Below are 25,186 nucleotides of genomic sequence, written 5' to 3'. Positions count from 1 at the left end.
ACAAAGGTGGATGTTTCTTCATTTTCCCCTCATTTTTTCCCATTTGTTTCTCATATTCCAGTTTACATCTCCTTCTTGCTATATTCCCCTTCACTTCTTTTTTTAATCTTTGAATCCTGTCTCAGGATGAGAGACTTAAACCAGCCATTTTGCTATAAGCTACAAAAAAAAAAAAGTAATACCTGAATAACCACAACAAAAATGGGAACGTTAGATAGTCTTCATTCATCTGGAAGTTAAAATGCATGTTCAATTCTCTTATAAGGTACTGCAGAGGACAGTAAGTTCAAATATTCATGTTCATACTTCTCAGTAATTTCTTTCATTCAAACACATGTAAGCACAGAGCTGGATGATCTTGAAAATAAAGTCTAACTGAAGCAAAGTTGCTCCCTGGCTTAAAATTTCACATACACATAAGAAAACTAAATTAAAATCACTAGAGAATTTCAGAATGACAAAAGACTGAATGCCAGAAGGAAATGAATCTATCTACTTCAAACAAAATGAAAAGTTTGAATCAATGCAAGAGGAATCACTGGATTATGTCAGTTATTTATGAGATGGATGGAATTCATCAGTGAGAGAGATAGCATCAGGGAATATAATGAGGTAACCAGAAAACTGGAAAATTAGCCAATCATCCCACAAACATTGAAAATTAGTCATCACCATAAAGCCAGCAAAATCATGTATAGGATTAACAGCAGGCATGAACAGAAAGGTTAACAAGTCTGTGTGAGATAAAAGTCAATGCTTTCCTGATTTTTCCTTTTTCTGCTTCTTCTCTGCCATTGAACTGCAAATGCCCAGAAATATGACTCATCCAGAATACATCAGATTTAAAAGATATGTCTGGAATGTTTTTGTGCCATGTGCATAGTGGATTTAACTGCATCCATACTGAAGATTTGATATGTCTGTTCTCAGTTGTTATTTGTCCAGAATTTCCAGATATTTTCAGCTGTATCAGACTCCAATCAGGCTGCAGGAGGTCAAAAAAATCGTAAGTGAACAGACAAAGTAGCCAAATAATTTCCAGCCAAGAAAAGAGGACAAGCCTTGGAAAAAACCCAGATGAATGTTTCCTCTATACTGCTTCCTCTATACTATAAAACAGGTTTTGAGTGAACTAATACTAGTGCTCATTTTTAGCATCTCTCTCTCTTAATGAAAGCTTTTTTAAAGATTATATATATTTAACTTTTTGAGCTATTAATAGTACAACATTCATCTGAAGTGTTATAACACTGTTTATGAACATTCTAAACACATTCGAATCTAATCACACACATATTTTAAGGCTTTTATTGCAAAATCTTGTCCAAATCAGAGTTTGGAATAATGTTAATGGAACCTTAACAAATTCCCAAGTTTACGTAAAACTGATTTTACAAAGGAAACTAATAAATCACCTATAACCATTCCTTTTGAGTCATTGGATTAGAATTGCTTCTTGAAAGGAGATGGAAGTATAAGGAAAAAATTAAATGAAATGTTTAGTTTCTTTAGTTAAAGAAAATGTAAAAAGAATTTGTATAAGTTAACTGAAATTATTCTGTTTGGCAAGAAATATAAGACATTTTATATTTAAATTAAAGGAGGTAATCAGTGTATTCACATCTTTTTAAAGATGTCTAAGGTCAGTTTGAGTGCTTTTGGAACCTACAGGTACTCATTCACTGTCAAGTACAGTATTTGTAAAAAGAAACAGATGGCATTCAGCAGTGCTGATCTACAGGTAAAACAATTAAGAGCATTTTTACTATCTTCATTTCTTATATGAAATAGACCCTCATAGTCCAGGGAGCCTGCCCATGAACTGCATGTGTTTGAGAAGCAGTCATACTTGCAGTACTATTATATGCTGCTAGATGCAATGCACCCTTCTCTGTGTGATCACAGGGACACATCCTGCCTGTAAACAGGGTACTGAGCCTTGTATTTATAATGGAAACTCTTTTTGCAAGACTTATTAATATCCAAGGAACAGGGAGCTGAACTTATAAGAGTTTCCAAAGATAAAGTAGAATTTTTCAGCTTTCAACTATTGCTTGAAATGTATTTCAAGTTAACAATAAACAAAAGACATTACCATTTAATGGTATCTTGTGAGTGAAGCCAGTGATGTCAATATGTTGCACACCTCTGTAATTCTATTGCAATAATCTCACACAAATGTTCACTAAATTGGACTCTTCTTGACAAATTGCTAGGTATACCAAGAACTGATAGATCTGTATCTAAAAAACATCTCTTTTTTCTTTGACAGAGATGACAAGGTTTGTTAGTTTGGGATTTTCTGAGAGTTATAAGTCAAGTAATAAAAATAAAAATAAAAATAAAAATTCAAAGAAATGTACAGAGAACTAACCCTCTCTGTTATTTACTTTGTAATCCTCATTAAGCATCTGACAGTTTTGTGATGTTTATTAAACTGGAAATACAAAGTTCAGTCTATTTCTGAAAGTCATTGCCAGGGACAGAAACAGATGTATTTCAGCAGCACAACTATTGATCTCTTCTATTCATAAAGACAAGTGTTTTTCCATTTGTTCACACATATTATATGGAGTGAACATGCTTAGATCTTGTTTGAAGCTTGTTTCATGTTCTCCAGCCCTTCTTTAGTCTTATTTCTACCTTTACCTTCATTTCTTTCTGTCAATAATACGATATCTAAGTACAACTTAGCTCCATTATGAACTCTTCTCTCTGAACCTCTCACTCCTCTGAATCTCTCACTCTTCTTGAGATGATGCAATGTTGACTCTAAAACAGTGTAACAAAGGGTGCCATCTTACTGAATCTGCAGCGAGCAGCACAGAGCTGAATGAACACCATCTTACCCGGTCATCTAAAAAAAAGCTGTAATCAATGCCACTGATTTATGCAGGGGATAGTATGAAAACTCACAGTTTTCTTAACCAGTTCCAGCAAGCCAATTGTTCCTTTTCTTGACAAACAGTTTGCTCTGGTTCTTGAGCACACTCACCTAGCCTTGTGCTCCCAACAGATGTTGATAAATATTTACATGAAGCTGTTGGTGAGGTTTGCCGCTCAGCTTTGTGTTCAAGTTTGTTCACTTTGGTTTGATTTTCATGAGCTGTGGTTTGTACCTCTTCCTACGTATTCCCTTCACCTTCGCTGTACAGGCAGAGACAGCTCCGTGCAGCATACAGTTGGTGCCAGCGCTTACCTTTTGTTCAAGTCCTCCACACAGCAAGGACTAAGCTAGCACTGGAACTACTCAGCAGGCAGTATGGTGAGAGAGAAAAAGATTGTGCGATACTGACCTCCAATGAATATCGTTACTTATTTATGTGCTAGTCGAAGGAACAATGCTAATTAGCCCTTCTCTTGTCCATGCCTTTTCTTGGCCAGATAAAGCTGATTTCATGTGGGAGCTAGAGTGAGTTGAAATAAAAAGTCCAACAGGATTTATGGAGAAATGTCTCAAACATGAAGAAGGATATCTGAAATGGATTTTCCTTGTCAGTGAAGACGTCTTGTAGATTGTTAGCCTACCACTTCTTTCCTTCCACAAGCACAGGAAAATGATTTTTTTAATATGTGAAGAAATAGAGATCTCTTTGAGATTCAGATTAATAATTTATTTCTAATCTTATCAAATAATGAAGCTAAGAATGAATGTCTCACTTTTTAAGTTAAAATCTTGAGATTTATGGAAAGTAAAGCATAATTCTATGTTTAAGAAATATATCATTAAAAGGCAATTTGGTTGGTCTTATAATCTCTTCAATCTTAAAATAGAGGATTTCAGCTATTGAATAACTCTCTAACCAATGAAAAAAACTTAAAGAGATTCTGAGATTTTGATAGGTCATTTAGAAAGTGTGTTGTTTCAGGCTTTTATAACTTTAAAACTTATGAGGGGGTTGTGGTGTTTTTTGTTGTTCTTGTTGTTTTGGCTTAGTAGAAACGAGTGAAAGGCATTTTCTTAATTACTTCAAAACTGAGAATTTGCTGCTTTCCTCCAAATTCTTCCGTTTATTGAGCAGTCCTTATTTCACCTCTTCTTGTATTTGTTGTTTCAGAAAGGACATATTCATTATGGAGTGACATTACAAGATTTCAGAAACTCCACATCTCCAGTAGAATTCTGTCTAATTTGTGAGCTTGTGTTGTGGTTTAACCCCAGCCAGCAACTAAACACCACACAGCCACTCGCTCATTCCCTCCCGGTGGGATGGGGGAGAGAATCGGAAGGATAAGAGTGAGAAAACTCGTGGGTTGAGATAAAGACAATTTAATAGGTAAAGCAAAAGCTGTGCGCGCAAGCAAAGCAAAACAAGGAATTCATTCACCACTTCCCATTGGCAGGCAGGTGTTCAGCCATCTCCAGGAAAGCAGGGCTCCATCATGCGTAACGGTTACTTGGGAAGACAAACGCCATCACTCTGAGCATCCCCCCTTCCTTCTTCTTCCCCCAGCTTTATATGCTTGAGCATAATGTCATATGGTATGGAATACCCCGTTGGCCAGTTGGGTCAGTTGTCCTGGCTATGCTCCCTCCCAGCTTCTTGTGCCCCTGGCAGAGCATGGGAAACTGAAAAGTCCTTGACTATGCAGGCACTACTTAGCAGCACCTAAAACATCAGTGTGTTATCAAGACTATTCTCATACTAAATCCAAAACACAGCACTATATCAACTACTAGGAAGAAAATTAACTCTATCCCAGCCGAAACCAGGACAGCTTGCATGCAGATAGGTCACTGGACCAGTAGTTCATGAACTGGTCCATTTCAAGTACATTCCAAAGTTTTGAAGTTTAACCCCTAAGACCATGAAAAGTTTAGAAGCATTTCTACCATTAACGTTCAATGAGGACTAATGTTCCTTAATTTCTTTAGTTTTTCTGACAATTTTCCTATAAAACACTTTCATTTAACTACTGTGCTGTAATAATTATACTTTTGATATTATACAGGAAGTTCCTTTATTCAAGAGCATAAAGGACACCAGAATAAAGTTAATTCATGTAGACACAGAAAAAAGCATATAGACATAAAAATACAGGTCCCTGTTTTTCATTGTGTACTTCTGAGGGTTGGGACATTGGGACACGGATCCAAATTTTGCATGGTTTCATTTTTGTTTACAGAGAGATAGCTTCATGCCGAGTGCTTAAACCACAAGATCATTAAAGCACTGCAGGGTTACTGCAAAGGTTTATTTTTCTTCCCTTGAGTCTCCTTAATCCCATTCTTGAGTATAAATACTTCCATAATCCCTTACTTTTCAGCAAAGATGTCATTATTTCAGTAATCCCCATTCTGACTGGATGCTGCTGCATAAACAAAATTCCTTTAACCTGGCTACCAAGAGGTATTCATCCCCAGCCACTGCCTCTGCTCTTCCATGGTCTTTATTTCCCAAAGTGCCAGGAACTAAAAGACTACTGAGAATTATATGGGGTTTTATTTTCAGTTTTTATTTATGAGAAGACACTGGAAATACACAAGGAATTATAGCTTTGAAGAGAGATTTTTTATTCATGCAGAAAGGGCCCTGAAAAAAGTACAATTGCAGAAGATGACAAAGAATAAAGCTTAGTTCTTAAAAGTGCCACATTTTTCTAAGACTTGTTTTCAAATGTTATTGTGGGTTTTTGAATCAATATACAATTTTTGAACTTGCTTTTAGCTGAAAGCTATTTAAAAAGGTCCTCTTTTCAATCACCATCCTACAAAGGTAGAAGTGTTTATTCTTAACTTGTATTGTTATATTTTAAGAACAGAAGTCCAGTTTTAAAACTTGAGTGAAAGACAAACCCTTGCCTTTTGGCACTTGTACAATAGGTGCTTACAGAAAACTCAGAGGATGGACTTTTTAGTGTTAAAACATGCAATTGCCTGTCCTGAGACACACAGAGAAAGCCATTCTGTATGGTTCTCTCTACATCAGTTGGATACTAGCAAAGCTCTATTATTTTTTGTTCTTGAAGAATCAAGACCCCCTTTTTTCCCAGCTACGTCCTTAATTTTGTGTACTATTCCAAACAATGTTAAAATTAAACTTATATTCTATTTCTGGAAGCTCTCAGATCTGAGAAAGTTACATTTCAATGCTACTTGCCAACCAGTTGATTGCTAATTAAAACTGGATCTTTTTTTTTTTGTTTCTTTGTATGTTTCATATCACCAGGTGAAGAAATACAGGTAAATGAAGCAATGATGACTCAAGACTAGACAGCTACTTCCTTCATTTCAAGTATATGCCATTACTGTGACATCTTCCTAACTGCTGTCAAATGTTCTCATCTGATTCTTTATTTTTTTCTTAAAACAGAAGCCTTCCAATGTAATTCGTAATTCAGTTTTGTTACTTGCTTTCTTTGGTCAAATGAACTGATCAAGTGACATAAAATTTCCATTCTTATAAGATAAACACTTGTACATAAACATTTTGAACAATGTTTTAAGGTGATGCAACTTAAAGATCATGTTCTAGAGAAAATACATATATCAGGCTGAGTACTTAAATGTGTGATTTCATAATAGCTTTATAAAATACAGTAATATTTTACCTGATTTTTCTTTAACTAGATCACTGTTACTCTGAATATTATTACCAATAAGCAGTCAACCAGTAAACCATCCTGAAAGAGTCACACAAAAAACCTGTCCTTTAATTGTACTATTGCAGATCATGCACAATAGTTGACTAGTGTACCCGGTCAAAATACACATTTAATTAATGTTACCTTTCATCTTTCAAAGACTTGACAGTGTTCCAGTAGGGCAAACTAATCCTGGTACAGCACCATAATGTTTTACTTGTAGGTAATGGGAGGGACAGATTTCAGGACTGAAAGATCCTTAGGAAAGAGTCTGAAACTTTGGGCAAACAAGAACTGTACTCTTTTACAAGGTTTTCAAAAGTGAACAGATGGTCTGTTCTTGGATGTGCCTAGCTTAGGGAGTGCTGTGAAAATAATGTGTAGTCTAAATGGGATGCTAGTTAACAGGGATGTAAACAGAAAAATCAGTAGGAAGGTAAGGTGTTGGTAAAATACTGTATTTCACTGATACTGCTCCTTACAGCAAACTTGTGCCACTAGATTTATTGACTGTGTTGCCTTTTTATGTTTAACACTTCATTCCACCATGTCAGTAAGTTTGTACTGCCATTATCCTATCAAACAACATATTAGTGCTCTACTGAAGCACTTAAAGTGTAGCACTGCTGCAAGATGCACTGCTTTCTGGTGATGAGTTTTATAAAGCAGCCTTACAAGCCTCTGTGGTAGCTTTTGTCTTTGCACCTTGAGTATAAGACTAAAGAGATTTGATGCATTGTGTCTTGTTATGTCTGATTCCGTCAACGTGTGGCTTTGTGTAGCTCAAAGTGATATGACGTGACGTGAGCTGTAATGCATCAAAGGGACTTAAAGTTTCTTCTGCATTCTGAATAATGACAGAAACTTTTGCTACAAGACTAATGTTCTGTAATGTTACATATGTAATAGAAAGGCATTTGTAGAAGAATGCAATGCCTAGATATGGGCAGGATGAAGTGGGTGCAGGGGAAAGGGAAGAAATCTGTGCTACTTCTTTGATACATACAGCAATTTAAAAGGAAGACATAAGATAATGAACATCTAGCATCTCTAGCAAATCCTAGTATATGAGAGATGATACTTCTTCTAAAAGCGCCTTGTTGAGAGTTTACAAGTTAACAAGAAAAGAAAGATTACAAAAAAGTTTGGGAATTTCAGCTGCGAAACCTACAAGCTTGAAAACTGATTCAATGGAAAATAGGCAATTGTGGGTAAGAGAAATAATTCTCTGTGTGTGTGTTTGTGTGAGAGAGAGAGAAATAGGGGGGATGAGAGATGCGCAGTGAGACAGACAACTGAATGGGTAGTGGTTCAGACACCTATGTTTTCAAGATGTCCTGCACGAGAGGCATACATCCTAGATATTTAAGGTACCCGCTAAACGTAGATGCCAGATGTTACAGGAAATTTTTTGAGATGACTCATTGATAGACATCTAGCTTCCTAAAACTATTTTAGATACCTGAATTAGAGGATGTATTGTAGACTTTGAGTTTCCCTTTTTCATTTCCCTATGTCTGAAATAAGCATAATAATAACTTACTACCTCACAGAGATGTGATGAAATGAACATTTGAAAGAAACCCAAGTATCTTAGAAATTAAAGCCATATGGGTAGCAAAATATGTCCATCATGCAAAATGTTTTTTAAACATCAAAAGGCATCAGCTTTGTAAATCTTACGCCCAGATTAGGAGGCTTATTTGAAAATCTTTGCTATAAAAAGGTGGCTTATTGTGGAATACATTGAGAGCTGATGATGGCTGCTACCAAGAAAATCTTTGATCCAAAATCAGTCACAGGCTTCATTAATGCCATCAGGTGTTCCAGATACTGTGTTTCAGGCACAGTGTAAGTATGTGTTAAAACAGAGAAGGAACTAGCTAAGAGTTTGGGCAGATCGGTAGTAAACAGAAGACTATGCCTATTGAAAAGGACACATTGTAGGAGATGAAAACAGGTCTAGGGAAGGAGTCATGATTAAGTCCTGAGAGGAGGCATTGAAATGGGACTTTTAGGAAACAGAGACGAAGTGAGATGAAGTAATATTTTGGGGATCTTTTTGCTTTTACTAAACAGAATAAATGACGCTACTTTATATTTTTGTCATAAACAGAGCCAGTAGTAAACGTGATATAAATTACTGATTTCTCCTAATAGCAACAATCTTTCTGGAAGGAAGACACACACCTTTGGCAACTGTCTAGGTGCACAAATGTAATCATATTTTATTAAACTATATTATTTCCATTTTGGATTACAGAACACAAAAAATAACAACTAATTTAAAAAATTCAGTGAGAGTTTTCTTCCTACAAGCCTGGGAAGGAGAAGAAATGATGGTATTTGATTGTGAAGGACATATACAAAATGGCATCCCATTTTCATGCACTCTGAAAAATCTTCAATCACCTCTTGTTGCTTGTCCTTGTGAAGAAGTGAGCTGTATAAACAATCTGTTAATTTTCCCACACTAGGCAAAATCTTTTTCCAGAATTGTAAATGGGTTAGAAGGTAACACCTGTTAGCATACAAGCCAGAAATATGGAAAAGTTTTACTTACAAAATACATTATGCACCTGTACTACAGCAATTAGAATTTTAAATGGAAGATATGACAAAGACTTTTATGACTGATATGAGAGGATGAAATTTATAATTCTTGTTTCTAGATAGAGAAGTTAATATGGCCTTCCCTATAGTGGTGATGGAAAGTTAACCAGATCTCTTCCACCTTTTATGTTTCTTTCTGCAGGAATAATATGAATGGAGATTCCAACCCTGTGGCAGTCTTCTGCAATTTTTTTTTAATTGGTCTTATTGGTACACAAGGTGGAGGGAAAGGAAAATCGGGGTCACTTGAAAGTGGTATTGAAATGTGTGGTTTACACAGGCACTGCTGAACCCAGCTTTTAACTGTGGCTTGGTTTTCTCACTACTTATGCGGAAATCAACTGTGCTGTGTCAGTTTATTGCAGAATCAGACCTACTAGTACATGTAACTCACAGAACAATAAAAAAGCATGTATAGCGTCAGCTATAATCAGACAGTAGAAAAAATTGTTCCCTTTCCGTTTTATACTGTCACTGTGATGGGCGTGGTGTAAATGTCTCGAACTAGAATAGAATCAATGTCTCTGTGAATATTGAAATGAAAATTGGATATCTTTTCTGATACATAAAAGATATCCTGGTATACCTTAGTGCTACTGTTGGAAGATAAGTTCAAAAACTAATACATCTTCCTTAGATTGGTGGAATAATTTCTTTGCTCAGAAAGTATTATCATTTGTCACAGAAGACAAATAAAGGAAAAGGCTAGATATGCAACCAGAGAAAAATGCAGTCTTTGAGTGAGACATAACACATGATGATACCAGGATCCATGTGTTTCTTTCCTCGATCTTCTATATCACAAAACCTGACTAATGTATAGAATTCCAAGAAATGGTCTGTCATTCGTGCTGTTACAGAGAACAGGATTGCAGAAATGCAGTAGTCACTGAGAAGATAAAAGTTATAAAACTGAACTTACTCAGAGGAATAAGAACATACATGCTGCCTTTCACAATGAAAACTAGCTTTTTGAAACTTAGGAAGAAATGTTTTACAATGCGAAGGAAGTAAAATGGTGACTTATATCCTACCAATCAGGAACAACAAACAAAGTTGACTGCTGACACTTATGTATCCTATTGAGTATCAGCTGCATGTGCAACATACATCAACTTCTTTTTGTTTTGACATTTGGGCCTATATTTTCTATAGTTTCAATTTAGTGAACCATTTGGGGCCTAGTATGGCACTGAACTTCAGGAACATAAATATAACAATATATGGAACCTCTTATCTTCAGTATTCTTCTCATTCTCCCACTCCTTCAGATATGAAGCACATCCACTATTTCCACTCATTATTTCAGTCTTGTAAAGGCTTTTGAGTGTCAGGTTGATGAATTAGCCTTCATTTTTTTGCTTTTCTGTTTAAAGTTTCTCTAGGTCACTCTTTTTCTGGTCAGATCCCATTTCAGTGCCCAAGTTAGAAGTTATTCTTAAAGTATGTTGTTCTAAAATCCTTTTCAACCTAACATTTTTAAAGCATGCCTTAAATGTGTCCAGTGTGATGCTTAATACATTTTCAATATACTTAATACACATCAGCTGGCAGGTTCACACAACACCTTTTTGTGATTCAGGTAGGAATGAATAAGTAATTCACAAGTTTATAAATTATAAATTGAGAAAAATGGGAAACCAATACAAATATGGCCATACTACAGATATGCTTGTTTTCAATTTCCATCTCTTTTTGCAGTGTAGGGTACCTGACTGATTAATTCTTTTGCATTCTTCCTTCTATTATGTTCTCTAAAGTGTTTTCCTTTACAAATTTTTTTGTTCTTTATTTCAGCAGCATTGTACCAATCAACGCTGCTCAAGGCAGCAGAAATTTCAAGACAAACACTGACATAAGTAAAAGCAGAATTGAACCTTTGGATTCACAAAAAATACACATTCTGCTTGTATTTCTCTGTACTGTTAAGAGGGCTAGACGTTCCTATCAAAAGAACTTACTCTTCTGGTCATTGTATATGTAAACAAAGACAAGACATGACATTTCATTACAGGTACAGTATTGAGCTGAAGTCAGTTTAAGGAGCAGGTATATGTTTCCCACAGTATCTAGACAAACAGAAAAAGCACTCGTTCGTCAGGCTTTTTCTCTAATATTTCATGTTCATTTTCACCACCATCAGTATATCATTTATGGCCACCATTCAGCAGTGTGCTCCTAGAGTTAATTTATATGCACTTCATTTATGTTTGCCATGACTTTTATTTAAAGACATTCCTAAGATCATTTTTATAAACTCTGTACAGGTCATTATTCTTCTTTGTTATATGGATGGTTTACTAGTTACTTGGCAGCCTATATGTGATTTATCACATGAGGGCTTTGATGCCTAGAGCACCAGTTTTTCAAACTTGTCTGAAGTGGAAGTGATCTTGAGGCTGTGATATATATCGATTTGATTATTGTTTTGTAAATATTTTCTTGCTTAATATAGAGAGAAAGTATGCCCCTCCCGCAGTGTAAATACTTGTGGGAAAGGGTTTGTGCTAGTCATCAAATAAGACACATAAATCAGTATTATTGAACACAAAATCTGTGGCTTGATTTAAAAAAATAGGCTTGAGGCTTTCTTTTCAAGCTGAGTGTTTGGAGACTAAATGGATTTTTATTTATTTTAATTTTTCATACTATTTTTTATCTTTGAAAATTCTGATTTTTTTGCATATTTGAATTTCTTTCTTCATCTTATGTAGCAGCAGATGAATTATATACACTGAGAGTTTTTGCTGCTAAAAGGATAGTTTTTAACAGGATATATGCTGTATTCTAGACATTATTGTTGCTGTAGTGCATACTTCAAGTGAATTGAAGTATTTTTCTTTTACTTCCCTGTCTTTAAAAAATCTTAGTGCTGGAAAATAATGATAATTAAGCTGATTACCACATGTTAATACAAGATAATGCCCTGTCTCATACACCTAAATAGTGGGGTTTTATTAATTCTTTTTCTACTTCCCATTTTCTCCCATCTCTCTCCTTTTTCTTTCTGTCCTAGGACATCTTACGTCCCACAGTTTTGGAAACATGGATCCAGTTCTGCATGGACTTTAGGTAGTCTTTCATGAAGACATGTTCTCACTGCTCAACTCTTTACATCAGGTTATTTTTCTAAGATCTTCCTTTAACTTACTTTTCTTTTATGGAAAACTTTTATTTTTTTAATTTGGGGGGTTGGGTAGTGTTTAGGGTTTTGTTTTGTTTTTGGTTTTGGTTTTGTTGCTTTTCTCCAGAGTCTTGGAATATTCTTTCACAGGTGGACTCCACAAAATATCAAAAATACTTTTTACTTTTCATGTGGTCTTGTATAATACAGTAACATTAAAATTATTTCACTGATTCGTTGGTTATACTTTCCTTCCATAAAAATTTTCAAATAATTTAGGTATGCTTTGCTTTCTTGCTTGGTTGGTACCTAAAAGAAGACTTCTTGTTGCTCAAATATAGGGTAAATCATATTATATTGCTTATTGTCTGACTCAACCTTCAGATCAGAATTCTGCCTTGAAAATTTTGCAGACCTCAATTTTCCAAACCAGGTCTTAATCTTAGGGAAATAATCAGGTTTGTGCTCATCTATCTGTTACATTGGCATCTCAAGTTGTTGTATAATCTTCTATAGCGGCTCATAAAATTTTGGTACGTCTCATTTTCTTCCATTTTCAGTTTGTCATTTGTTGCTAGGTAGTAAATACTTTCCCTAGGTCATCTCAACCTTTCTTTATCTAAACAAAAACGTTTTGTCCATCTCACTGTGACAGCTTAGTCCTCTGAAAATGAAATCCACTGTTTTATTTTTTAGAAAACCATCCCAGAAAGCTTATCTGTGAAATGAATAGTGAAGATGTATTGATACTTCTTGAAATCTGAGCAGGCCTAGCTGAAGGAGGGATCAATTTACTATCTTTCATGTCCCATCCCATTTGTGCTTCTCTTGTTGGATCAGGAGGTGGTCTCAGTGTGCAGTGTGATCTTATCTTTATCTCCTTTTCCTGGAGTTATCAGTATTGGGCTTTGCTTGGGATATTGTCACAAATTATTTTCCAAACTAGTCCTTTGCACTTACTTCTCAGCATAGGGTTTTGAAAAAAATGTAATTGTGCAGATGAACGTCTTCAGTAGTTTTATAATAGTCTATGATTAGCTGTTATTAGTTAATTTTCTACTTAAAGTTGCACAAGTGGTTTTGCTTGGTTCTACAGAATAAGCTAATAGTTCTTTTTTCCTGGAAAGTAGATACTTTTAATATTGGTAAATACAATGTGTTTATATGTTGGTTTTATTTTAGAGTATTTCTTTGAGTCTTACTTTTGAAACACCACAGTGTAACATTAGTACTCTGACAAGTATTGTAGTGCTTAGTCTAAGTGCTTCATTTTATAATTTTGAGTTGTAACTTTATTTGTTGGATCTCTTCCTACACTGAGAGCTATCCCAAGGATTTACAGGATTCTGAGAAGTGGTACAGATTCTGAAAAGTGATGTGGTTGTCACTATGCATCACATGGTAATACACAAACTTCAGAAAAAGCAAAAAGGTGTGAAATAATTGGTATGAACCCAAGTTGTCATGTCTCTGGATGATGCTCCTTCAGAGGACTCCAAAATAAAGCACTGTTAGGCTAAAGTGGAAACAGGAAAGAAAAATGAGCCCACAGACTCATTTTACATACCAGCAAGGGAAAGAGACACATAATTGAAAGTAGCTCCACATCAGATTGTGGACATGGTGGCGTAAACATTTCTAAAAAATTAGAGGCCATTACACAGACTGCTTTGTTTTGCAGCATGACTTTGAGGGCAAATAAGGGTGCAGTATGGAGATATGGAAGGGTGCCAAGCCTGCTGGGGTTCTGTCAGAAGAAACTGGGGCCAAGCCAATTTTATCCAGCCCTGGCTTACTCATGTGTATGCTCTACACATGGGCTAAAAAGATGGAAATAAAAAGCAAGTTAGTTTTCACTTTTTTTCTCCTACCCCAAGCTCAAATTTCCTCAGAAAGAGAGGCATACCAATGTGTATGCATACCAACGTGTATGCATACATATAGCTATTTTGGATAGTCAGGGATTAGGGCTGAAGTATGACATGAGAACAAACCATTACAATAGCACAGGCATTGTGAAGTGCCTTTTGAATAAAAGCTGAATTAAAAATATGCTTGTGCACATTGTAAAAGCAGGGCCTTGGTGTGTAGGTCAAAGAACAGCACTTAAATGTTGGGACACTTCTCTGAATTAAAACCACCTAGCTTTTCTCAGTATCCATTGCAGCTCTGTTTTCCTCGTGATAACTCTAATGTTTAAGGTATTTGGGTTGAACCATCTGGGAACATAGAACATACATGAATGCACATAAAAGCAGTCTCTAAAATAAAGGTTACTGCTTTTCCAAATATTTTCCATTTTTTGTCAAATGTGACATGATATTTCCAGGTAAAAAATACCTAGAATTTATGTGGAAAGTGAAGGTGAAAAGGGACGGTGAGTTAAATAGGTTGTATATCAGCTCCTTAAAAAGAGAAAAGCTTGCTTCAGATACCCTGCTCCCTAAAGCATCTTTGGGTTTTCAAAAGTAAAAATATGGGGGTGGATCATAGGCTGATGTAAATAGGTATACCCTTCTTGACTTCAATATAATATTTTTTTTCCCCAGTTATATTATTCTTCTTTTTATTTCTTTTCTTATTTTTATATTTTTTAAGTGTTATTTCCCTCGGATAAAAACTAAAATAATTCCCCAAGAAAAGAATAAGACAATCTTCCACATATTAACTACCCTTCTACATTATTGTCTTGTGTGCTAATCTTGGGGACAAGCCATCTGTGCTTTATGATTATTCTGGCAACATTAATAAAATGTTCACACAGTGTTCTTGCTTACTGAACACACAAAACAATTATTGTCAGTTAGTTCTTTTGTTTAAAACATTCCACAATATACTCTCCAGTTGCAACTAAAAAGTCAGCCTTTGCTAACACAAAGTGATGTATAAGATTATCACTATTTCTCCCTGCACTTTACTTGGAATGGAAGATTTCTATTGCAGTTGCGTATAATGGTTAACAAATTTTGACTTTCATAATATCTTTTCTGTATTTTCATTTATGACTAGGTCCGCCACCTTTTACTTTCACTGACTTACCTTAAACTTAATAATGCTGACGTGATTGTTCATGGAATAAGGAAGTGTAAGGTGTGAAAAAGGAAAGCAGGAGCTGATGTAAATATTTATAGAAGATTTAAGCTTTATTCTCTCTCTTTATTCTTTATTCCTTCTTTTTTTTTATCTACAAGCAGAAATGTATTGTTCCATTACGATTGTCCAATCAATAAACAAAGATAAGTAATGGCATCTACTAAGATGTGACTGTTAGCTCCCATCCCATCCTACTATTCTACCCTTATTCTATAAGTTGAATTTTGCTAGGAATTCAATCAAGGTGTGTGGACATTCCTTCTCTTTGATAACTTTTTATGCTTTGAAGCCCAATTAGGAAAATGTTTGGGAATATAAATCCCTGTGGAAAAGTCTGGAAAATAAACTCTTCAAGCAAAACCAACATTTAAAGTAAGTAAAAGATGAGCATAGGATTATCAGAGAGACTTCTTTTAAATAAAAGTGTTGCAGTAAACAAATAAATTGCTAATAATGATGATTGTCAAGATGGTAGCATTTTCCACAGCATGAATTGGGGTAAAAGAGGTAGTTATCCAGTGTTTATTGTTTTAAGTATCTATCAAGCCTCTCTTTAATCAAATGAAAAGTGGAACAGGCGTAAGGGTACAATATATGATGCAATGCCATGCTGCACACAGGGTTAGCACTCTGGCTGGAATCGGACCAGTATCAGACCCGGAGCCCACGATGCCTTTAGCATGATAAAGTGCTACTATTTATGGAGTATATTAGAATTAAATACAAATCAGATTTGTTCTTATTGTTACAGAAACTTATTTTAGGACAGCATGAATTGTCCTTTGAAAATGACCTCTCTCTCCAGCTTCTATGCAGAGAGACTGTAGAGAGGTGAACAGTTTAGCCTGGACAAGAGGACACTGGGTTTGATAAAATTACCCTATCTTAATGTGTGCTTCAAGAGTTTTCAAGTTAATTTGAAGACAAGGTATTTATAGACCTCCATGTACAGTTTAAACTCAATCTCAGGATTTGGCATGAGATTTTTACATGTACGTGATTGATCTAGGAAGAAGAGTGTCATTGAAAGTCAATAAGATGTGTAATCCTAAATTGCTTAGATTGCAGTTTTAAAGAAGTGCACAGTTTTTATCTGTGCAATCCATACAAACTATTTAGAATTACAGACCAAGGGGTTTTTTCAAAGACTAATAACTTTATTCTGCTAATCAGGGAGGCAAGGAGCATTTAACATTTTTAAGTTAATTCAAACCTAAGTTTCATTTTTGTCACACTTTAGCTAACATTTGTGAATATTTTTCAGGGCACTGATTTATGTGGATGCCTTACAATGAATGTAAATATGATTTGTGATTAGTCAGATGTTCTTCTGGTTGGAAAATACAATTGCTGAAGGGAATCTCAAATGCTTATTATAATATTTTCTTAGTCACTTCTGAATATATTAATCAAAATAAAGTCAGGATGAAAATCTTATATTAAAATAATTTTCTCTGTTTATGTAACCAATAACACTTTTAGACATTCATATGAACACCTAAATATCTCAATTAATTTTCACCTGTTCTGTTGTTTCCATATGGTTCAGACTTGGGATAACAGTTTTGTAGGAAATTCAGTTATCTACAGATGAGCACCTTTCTGCTCAGTGTTATTTTTGAAAAAGTGAAAACTGAGTCAGACACAAATACTTTTAGGATATCTCTCCTCCTTTCCTACCTACTAGTGGAATGGCATTAAAAACTGGCTTTTGCACCCTGACATAGTTTCTATTAAAGCTAGCAGAAATAATTCAGTTTCACTTTTCTTCACTTTTCTTGCACTTTCTAATTCTTTCACACTAGTTTAGTTCCACTGTGTTGCCATTTCTAGCAAAATAGGAAAATGATCAAATATAAATTCTCTCTTCCTGCACATAAACCATGTGTCATAATTTATTTTGTAAGGAAGAAAATCTATTACCTTTGAGTTATTTGCTTGTTTGTCTTCTAAGCAAATCCTGTTTTGGGGCCCAGTTTTTTATAATGATTTTTTTTTAAAAGCTCCAAAATAGTTTTACAAATGAATTGAAAAATAATGAACATATTAAAATAGGAAGTAAAGGAGTAAAGGATTTACTTTGATTGTAAAAAGGATACAATTGCCATGAAGGCAAAAGGATAGAAATTGCCATGAAGGACAGATCATCATTGAAAAATGAAGCATAGAAGTTATGAGTCTTTACTTTGCCAGTCCAGTTGTTTCCTCTGTTGAGTCTGGTTAGTTGTTCTAAAGAGCAGTGTCAAATGTTACAAATCGGGGGAGGAAGCTATCATTGCTTTAGAAAACTGTCATCAGAAAAATCTAACAAAAACGAAGGCTTTGTGATCTACCTCATTTTGATGGACAGGTGATATACTTAGGACATATGTTCCTGCACAAGTTTGGAGATTTTATTTTATTTTATTTTAATATTTAAAGCCATATTTCCTATATTTATACCTTTTTTTGTACATTTATACCTATTTGTGCCTTTCACATACAAAAACTGAAAGAATCTTGATTTGAAGGTGCTAACTTTTTTCAGCAAAAATTGTTTATTTCCCCTCAAATTATGGAAAAGTATATTTGGAAAATAATATAAACCGTAAGTGTGCATTAACATTGATAAATGTATCTTAACTTTTCCGATTTATTTAAAAATGTATATTTAAACTTTGTCTATTTTTTGAATTTTTCATTATGTTCTCTGCAAAATTTCTGTTCTCAAAGTGAGAAACTAAGTAGTTAAGTCCCATTTTCATGCACAACTTTAGCAGTGGGCTCTGTTTAAATTTGCTGTATCATCTGTATAATGTTGCTTTCGTGGCATTATAAACTTCTCATGTGTACTGCTAGAAGACATAAAATGGCCCAGTGGCATATGTTATGTTCTTGCATCTGCCTAATTTTCAACTTGAAATACCACACAGCAATGTTTGTGATAAACTACACACAACAAGGTCAAAACAGGTGCCTGCTGGGATGAGTAATCATCTTTATTTCATCATCTCATATCAACAGGTATCGTGGAGACAAAGTAATAGCTTTTATGAGAGGAGCTTCATATGTACCTCTGAAAAGTTATGAGACACAAGACAGAATCAACTAAGAGATAATGACTGTAGATTTGCTATAGAGAGCCATGCAGTTCAATTTACATTGCATCCTGAAGGGTACTGTGTAGGAAGGCCAGATTTTTCAAAACAAATAGGCTTGGAAGTACTATCTAATCACTAATGCTCAAACTGTGTGTGCTGCTTTTAGAGTTCCCTCTCTGTAGAAAAAGGGTGTTTTGTTTTTTTTTTTACATGCAGTTTTACTTCTCCGTTTACTCTCTCTAGTTTTTAAATAGCAAATATATGCATCCCCCAACAAATATTTCAACACTTGTGCAGCCCTAATTGTCACATGAAAAGTGAAGGGTTTTTACATTATCTATACTGAAAATATTTTACCTCTGTGTTACCTCTGACATCTAAAGAATGATCATATTAGAGACATGGTGGAAGCTGAAGGTCGAGTAAGCCTAAGACAGTACAGGTAATCTTCTAGAAGAATAAGCTATAAGAGCTGAAAAAAGTACATAAATACTTCTTTGCCTAAAACAGTATGGTGTAAAATCTAAAAAAATAGTGAAAATTGTTATAGGCAAAATCTGGATATGCAACTCACAGCTCAAGGGTTCAGCTGTCTGCAACTTTGTGCTTTGTGAAGCACAACTGTATGACATTGGCTCAGCTCTAATGAACGAAACCGTTACTGAGCTGGGCAAGTGCACATGAGTCAAAGCCATGCAAGACAAGAAAAATGAAAACAAAAGCAGAAATTGTTTTTTGAAATTGGTAATAGTAATTCAAAGCATTCTGGAAAACATGAAAAGCTATAGCACTTGATCAAATTTGGAAGACAACTACTCATTGAAATAAAAGATCAACCCATTCCAAGGACCAGTGGGTGTTAGATGAAAATATATTGTGCTGGATAAGACAGCTTGAGAGAGGCTAGGCTGCTACAGTGCCCCGAGGTCCAACCAGTAGTGAGGCTGAAAATGTATTCCCCATTGACAGATGCACACAGAGCACATGTATGCACCACATATATACATATACACATACATACATGGTTGGCCATACAAAGCACAGACAGACACAGAGAGCACTCACATAAAAACAAACAACATCAATGGCGTCATCCTGCTGTCCTCTCTGGCTGAGCAAGACGAAGGTCTGTTAGTAACTCGTGTATGAGTTGGCGGGGTTCATTGGGAGGGCTTTAAACTAGGTTCGAAGGGGGAAGGGGATAAAACCAGGCTCACTAGAGAAGAGCCTAGGGGCTGCACGCCAGTGTCGGGGGAGAAAACGGCAGCCCAGCTCAAGTGCATCTACACCAATGCACGCAGCATGGGCGGCAAACAGGAGGAGCTGGAAGCCATTGTGCAGCGGGGTACCTATGACTTAGTTGCCATCACGGAAACGTGGTGGGATGAGTCTCACGATTGGAGTGCTGCAATGGATGGCTATAAGCTCTTCAGAAGGGACAGGCGAGGAAGGAGAGGTGGTGGGGTAGCCGTGTATCTTAGGGAGTGCTTTGACTGTCTAGAGCTCAATGATAGTGATGATGAGGTCAAGTGCTTGTGGGTAAGGATGAGGGGGAAGGCCAACAAGGCAGATATCCTGCTGGGAGTCTGTTATAGACCACCTAACCAGGACGAGGAGGCAGACAAAATATTCTACCAGAGGCTTGCAGAAGTCTCACAGTCGCTAGCCCTTGTTCTCGTGGGGGACTTTAACTTTCCGGATGTCTGCTGGAAATACCACACGGCAGAGAGGAAACAGTCGAGGAGGTTTCTGGAGTGTGTGGAAGACAACTTCCTGACGCAGCTGGTAAGCGAGCCCACTAGGGGAGGTGCCTCGCTTGACCTGCTGTTCACAAACAGAGAAGGACTGGTGGGAGATGTGGTGGTCAGATGCCGGCTTGGGCTTAGCGACCATGAAATGATAGAATTCTCAATACTTGGTGAAGTAAGGAGGGGGGCCAGCAAAACCGCTACCATGGACTTCAGGAGGGCAGACTTTGGCCTGCTCAGGACACTGGTTGAGAGGGTCCCTTGGGAGACAGTCCTGAAGGGCAAAGGGGTCCGGGAAGGCTGGATGTTCTTCAAGAAGGAAGTCTTAAAGACGCAGGAGCGGGCTGTCCCCATGTGCCGTAAGAAGAACAGGCGGGGAAGACGACCGGCCTGGCTGAACGGGGAGCTCTGGCTGGAACTCAGGAAAAAAAGGAGAGTTTACCACTAGTGGAAGAAGGGGCAGGCAACTCAGGAAGAGTACAGGGATCTCGTTAGGTCGTGCAGACAGGAAATCAGAAAGGCAAAAGCCCAGCTAGAACTCAACCTGGCGACTGTCATGAGAGACAACAAAAAATGCTTTTACAAGTATATTAATGACAAAAAGAAACCAAGGAGAATCTCCATCCTCTATTGGATGAGGGGGGGAATGTTGCCACCAAGGATGAGGATAAGGCTGAGGTACTCAACGCCTTCTTTGCCTCAGTCTTTAATAGTCAGAGCAGTTATCCTCAGGGTACTCAGCCCCCTGAGCTGGAAGACAGGGATGGCGAGCAGGATATACCCCCCATAATCCAAGAGGAAGCAGTTAACGACCTGCTACGCCACCTGGACGCTCACAAGTCTATGGGGCCGGACGGGGTCCACCCGAGGGTACTGAGGGAGCTGGTGGAGGAGCTTGCCGAGCCACTCTCCATCATTTACCAGCAGTCCTGGTTAACAGGGGAGGTCCCGGACAACTGGAGGCTTGCCAATGTGACGCCCATCTACAAGAAGGGCCGGAGGGAGGATCTGGGGAACTACAGGCCAGTCAGCCTGACCTCGGTGCTGGGGAAGATTATGGAGTGGTTCATTCTGAGGGCGCTCACAAGCCATGTCAGGGACAACCAGGAGATCAGGCCCAGCCAGCACGGGTTCATGGAAGGCAGGTCCTGCTTGACCAACCTGATCTCCTTCTATGACCAGGTGATCCGCCTCGTGGATGAGGGAAAGGCTGTGGATGAGGTCTACCTGGACTTCAGTAAAGCCTTTGACACTGTCTCCCATAGCATTCTCCTAGAGAAGCTGGCGGCTCATGGCTTAGTCAGGTACACTCTTTGCTGGGTAAAAAACTGGCTGGACGGCTGAGCCCAGAGAGTTGTGGTCAACGGAGTTAAATCCAGTTGGCAGCCGGTCACAAGCCAACTCAGTTTTGGGGCTGGTCCTGTTCAATATCTTTATCAATGATCTGGGTGAGGGGATCGAGTGCTCCCTCAGTAAGTTTGCAGATGACACCAAGCTGGGCGGGAGTGTTGATCTGCTCGAGGGTAGGAAGGCTCTGCAGAGGGACCTGGACAGGCTGGATCGATGGGCTGAGGCCAATTATATGAGGTTCAACAAGGCCAAGTGCCAGGTCCTGCACTTCAGCCACAACAACCCCATGCTACAGGCTTGGGGAAGAGTGGCTGGAAAGCTGCCCAAAGGAAAAGGACCTGGGGGCGCTGGTTGACAGCCGGCTGAACGTGAGTCGGCAGTGTGCCTGGGTGGCCAAGAAGGCCAATGGCATCCTGGCTGTATCAGAAATAGTGTGGCCAGCAGGAGTAGGGAGGTGATCGTGTTCCTGTACTCGGCACTGGTGAGGCCGCACCTCGAATCTCTGTGTTCAGTTTTGGGCCCCTCACTACAAGAAGGACATGGAGGTGCTGGAGCGTGTCCAGAGAAGGGCAACGAAGCTGGTGAAGGGCCTGGAGCACAAGTCTTATGAGGAGCGGCTGAGGGAACTGGGACTGTTTAGACTGGAGAAGAGGAGGCTGAGGGGAGACCTCATCGCGTTCTACAACTACCTGAAAGGAGGTTGTAGCGAGGTGGGTGTTGGTCTCTTCTGCCAAGTAACTAGTGATAGGACGAGAGGAAATGGCCTCAAGTTGTGCCAAGGAAGGTTTAGATTGGACATTAGGAAAAATTTCTTTCCTGAAAGAGTGGTCAGGCCTTGGAACAGGCTGCCCAGGGAAGTGGTTGAGTCACCATGCCTGGAAGTATTTAAAAGACGTGTAGATGAGGCGCTTAGGGACGTGGTTTAGTGGGCATGGTGGTGTTGGGTTGATGGTTGGACTCGATGGTTTTAGAGGTCTTTTCCAACCTTCTTTCTATGATTCTATGGTTCTAAGGGGATAGATATAGATATAGATATAGATATAGATTTATAAACACAATATGGATCCCTTCAGCAGCTGGGCTCAGACATTCAGTCTGCCCAGTAGCTGCCCCTGGATCCCAGTCTCCCCAGTTACTGCCATCTGGACATACAAACCCCTGAGACTGTAGCCCCGCTGGCACTGGCCGTCCCATTCACACACACACAACCCCTGTTGCCAGGTTTGGCCCCCATTAGACAACCTCTCCGTGCTCTTGCCCTTAGACACACACACGCGCACCAGTGGGTCTTATCCCTAAAGAACCCCACACCCCACGGTGTCTCCAGCAGCTGTCCAGGACTACCCTGGTTCCCCTGATAGCCAGTTCCTCCTGTGGTCCTGCCCATGGGAAAGAGTTAGAAAGAAATTTAATAAATAAGACAGACTGTACTGATCAGGCTTGGGGCATGGACAGATAAGCAACTGACCAGCAAAGTGTTTATACATGACCAGCTCTTTTTATCGCTTATGCCTCTATATTCCCACACTTATTCCTCCACAAATCACCTAGATCCCTCCTCTAAAGATCCTATAAGAAGTCCTGGGCGATCCTGAAATGCTATTCTTCTGCATCCTGTAATGTGTCCCACAGCCCTAGGCAGTGATTCCCCTCAGTCCAAAAGGTGCTCCTCCAGCATTGTCTCACTTCAATGTGTTTCACAAGTGGACTCTGGGACTGAGGTTTTTCTGGGACAGCCTTGGGACGGCCTGGACAGGACATCTCTTCCTCCGAGTCCTTTATTTGGATTCCTGTCTGCTCTTGTGCCCCTGTGCTCCTCTGAATTTGTGGAGATGAGCCTTTGGTGGGCTGATGGCTCCTGTCACAGGAGTATCTGTTGAGCTGGTGGGGAGCATATTCATACATTTATTGTTAGAACATTAGTCCTAGGTATCAACATGGTGTATTAGTAAATACTTGTTGTGTACTATATAAATTCCATATAGTCCTGCCTAAGATGCTCAGACAAAAGTGACCAGTAAGGACAGAGCTGCAGACCAGGTTGTATTTGCACACTATCTGGTCCCTAAAGGAGGATATATAAAAAGAAGGCTTTTCTACCATGGGTGCCTCAAGCATGTAAATTTCATTCTCTTTTCCAATCTCCAGGTCTACCTGAAATGATGTTTTTATATATACCAGCCTTTTTCAATCAGACACATGGTCAAAGAAAAAAATGAACTTCAACTTTCAGAGTTTCTTTTTGGCTGGGTTATACTACTACTTCTTTCAGTAGTAGAAGACGACCCCATGTGACATAAAACAATTTTCTTGGACAAGCAGCAACAGTCCAAACTCTATCCTTCAGTCACCATCATGTCCTTACATGCACGTGACTAGCATTGAAAGATGCTTGAGGCAAAAAAGAGTTTGTATTCTTTCCCAAGGAGAGTGGAACATGATTGCATACTTAAGTTTGAGAAGCATCTGGGAAATGATTATAATGAAGAGGAAAAGTGCTAATTGTGAGCTGCAAACAAACTTGTTTTGAAAGGCAAGTAGCAAATTGTGAGAAAAACTGCAAAGTGGTTGCAAAATTCACTTACTCTTGCAGCATTTCTTGACATTTACAAAGACACAGAATAAAACCTTCATAATGATAATATTCTGTCTTGGTTTCAACGCATCAACTGTTTTTAAATAGGCTGTGGTTTTTCAAACTTTGTTTACCTGTAGCAAAATATTGTAGTCTGGTGGAAGTAGATTGCACAGATTTTATGGGTCTGTTTTTAAAAGAGGAGCACCACACAGGATTATGTCAGAAAAGAGCTCATAAGAATTAGCAGAGTTCATGCAAGCAATGGCAGAATTTATGCCTATTTTTCCTGTTCTAAAATTGTTATGATGGATTTAAAATATTATAATTACGTAAGAAATAGTTGTATGCAAACCACATCTAGTCTAAAAGACTTCAGGGACCTATTTACTATGCTAAATTTCATACTTTTAAAAATGTGATTAACCCTGGATTCCCTCCTATCCCAAATGAATTGTATAATGGGCCTCTTTAGCACTACAGCAAGAATTAAGTTTTCTTACTCTTTTCCAAAAGATTGGCCAGGCAAAAATTTAGCCAGCCCAGAAAAGAATACTGAGCTACTTGTGAGTGAATCTCTGGAACATTCCCTCCATCCTGGGAGACAGAGAGGGAAAATGACAGGTCAGGTGAGGTCCCAATTCACCTAAGAGGAAACTTGCTTAGTTACAGAAGCCAAAGGGTTTGGCAGCAAGCCACTGCCTAGATTAGAGTTGTAAAATAAGACTACTGGATAAGCTGTGACTGTGGCAACAGAAGCCAAATGGGAATTTTTCTGGGAGGCCAGACTGGTCAAGACCAAACATGTTTTTATCACCCTACCTGAAAGCTGAGAAAAATTGGAGCTATATAGACACACATTGCTCTAATTCCAGTAGAATGAACAGCTTCTGGTCCACGCTCTGGACTCAAAGACTTAGTTGAAGGTCGATGGACCTTAAGCTCTGAACTTTGATCTATATGAAGGAGCAGATATATGCAAACCCAGCAGGCTGGATCTCTTAAAGTTTTATCAAAT

This window comes from Calonectris borealis, chromosome 4 (assembly GCF_964195595.1).
Source record: "Calonectris borealis chromosome 4, bCalBor7.hap1.2, whole genome shotgun sequence".
Taxonomy (NCBI): Eukaryota; Metazoa; Chordata; class Aves; order Procellariiformes; family Procellariidae; genus Calonectris; species Calonectris borealis.
This window is presented reverse-complemented; position numbering follows the sequence as displayed.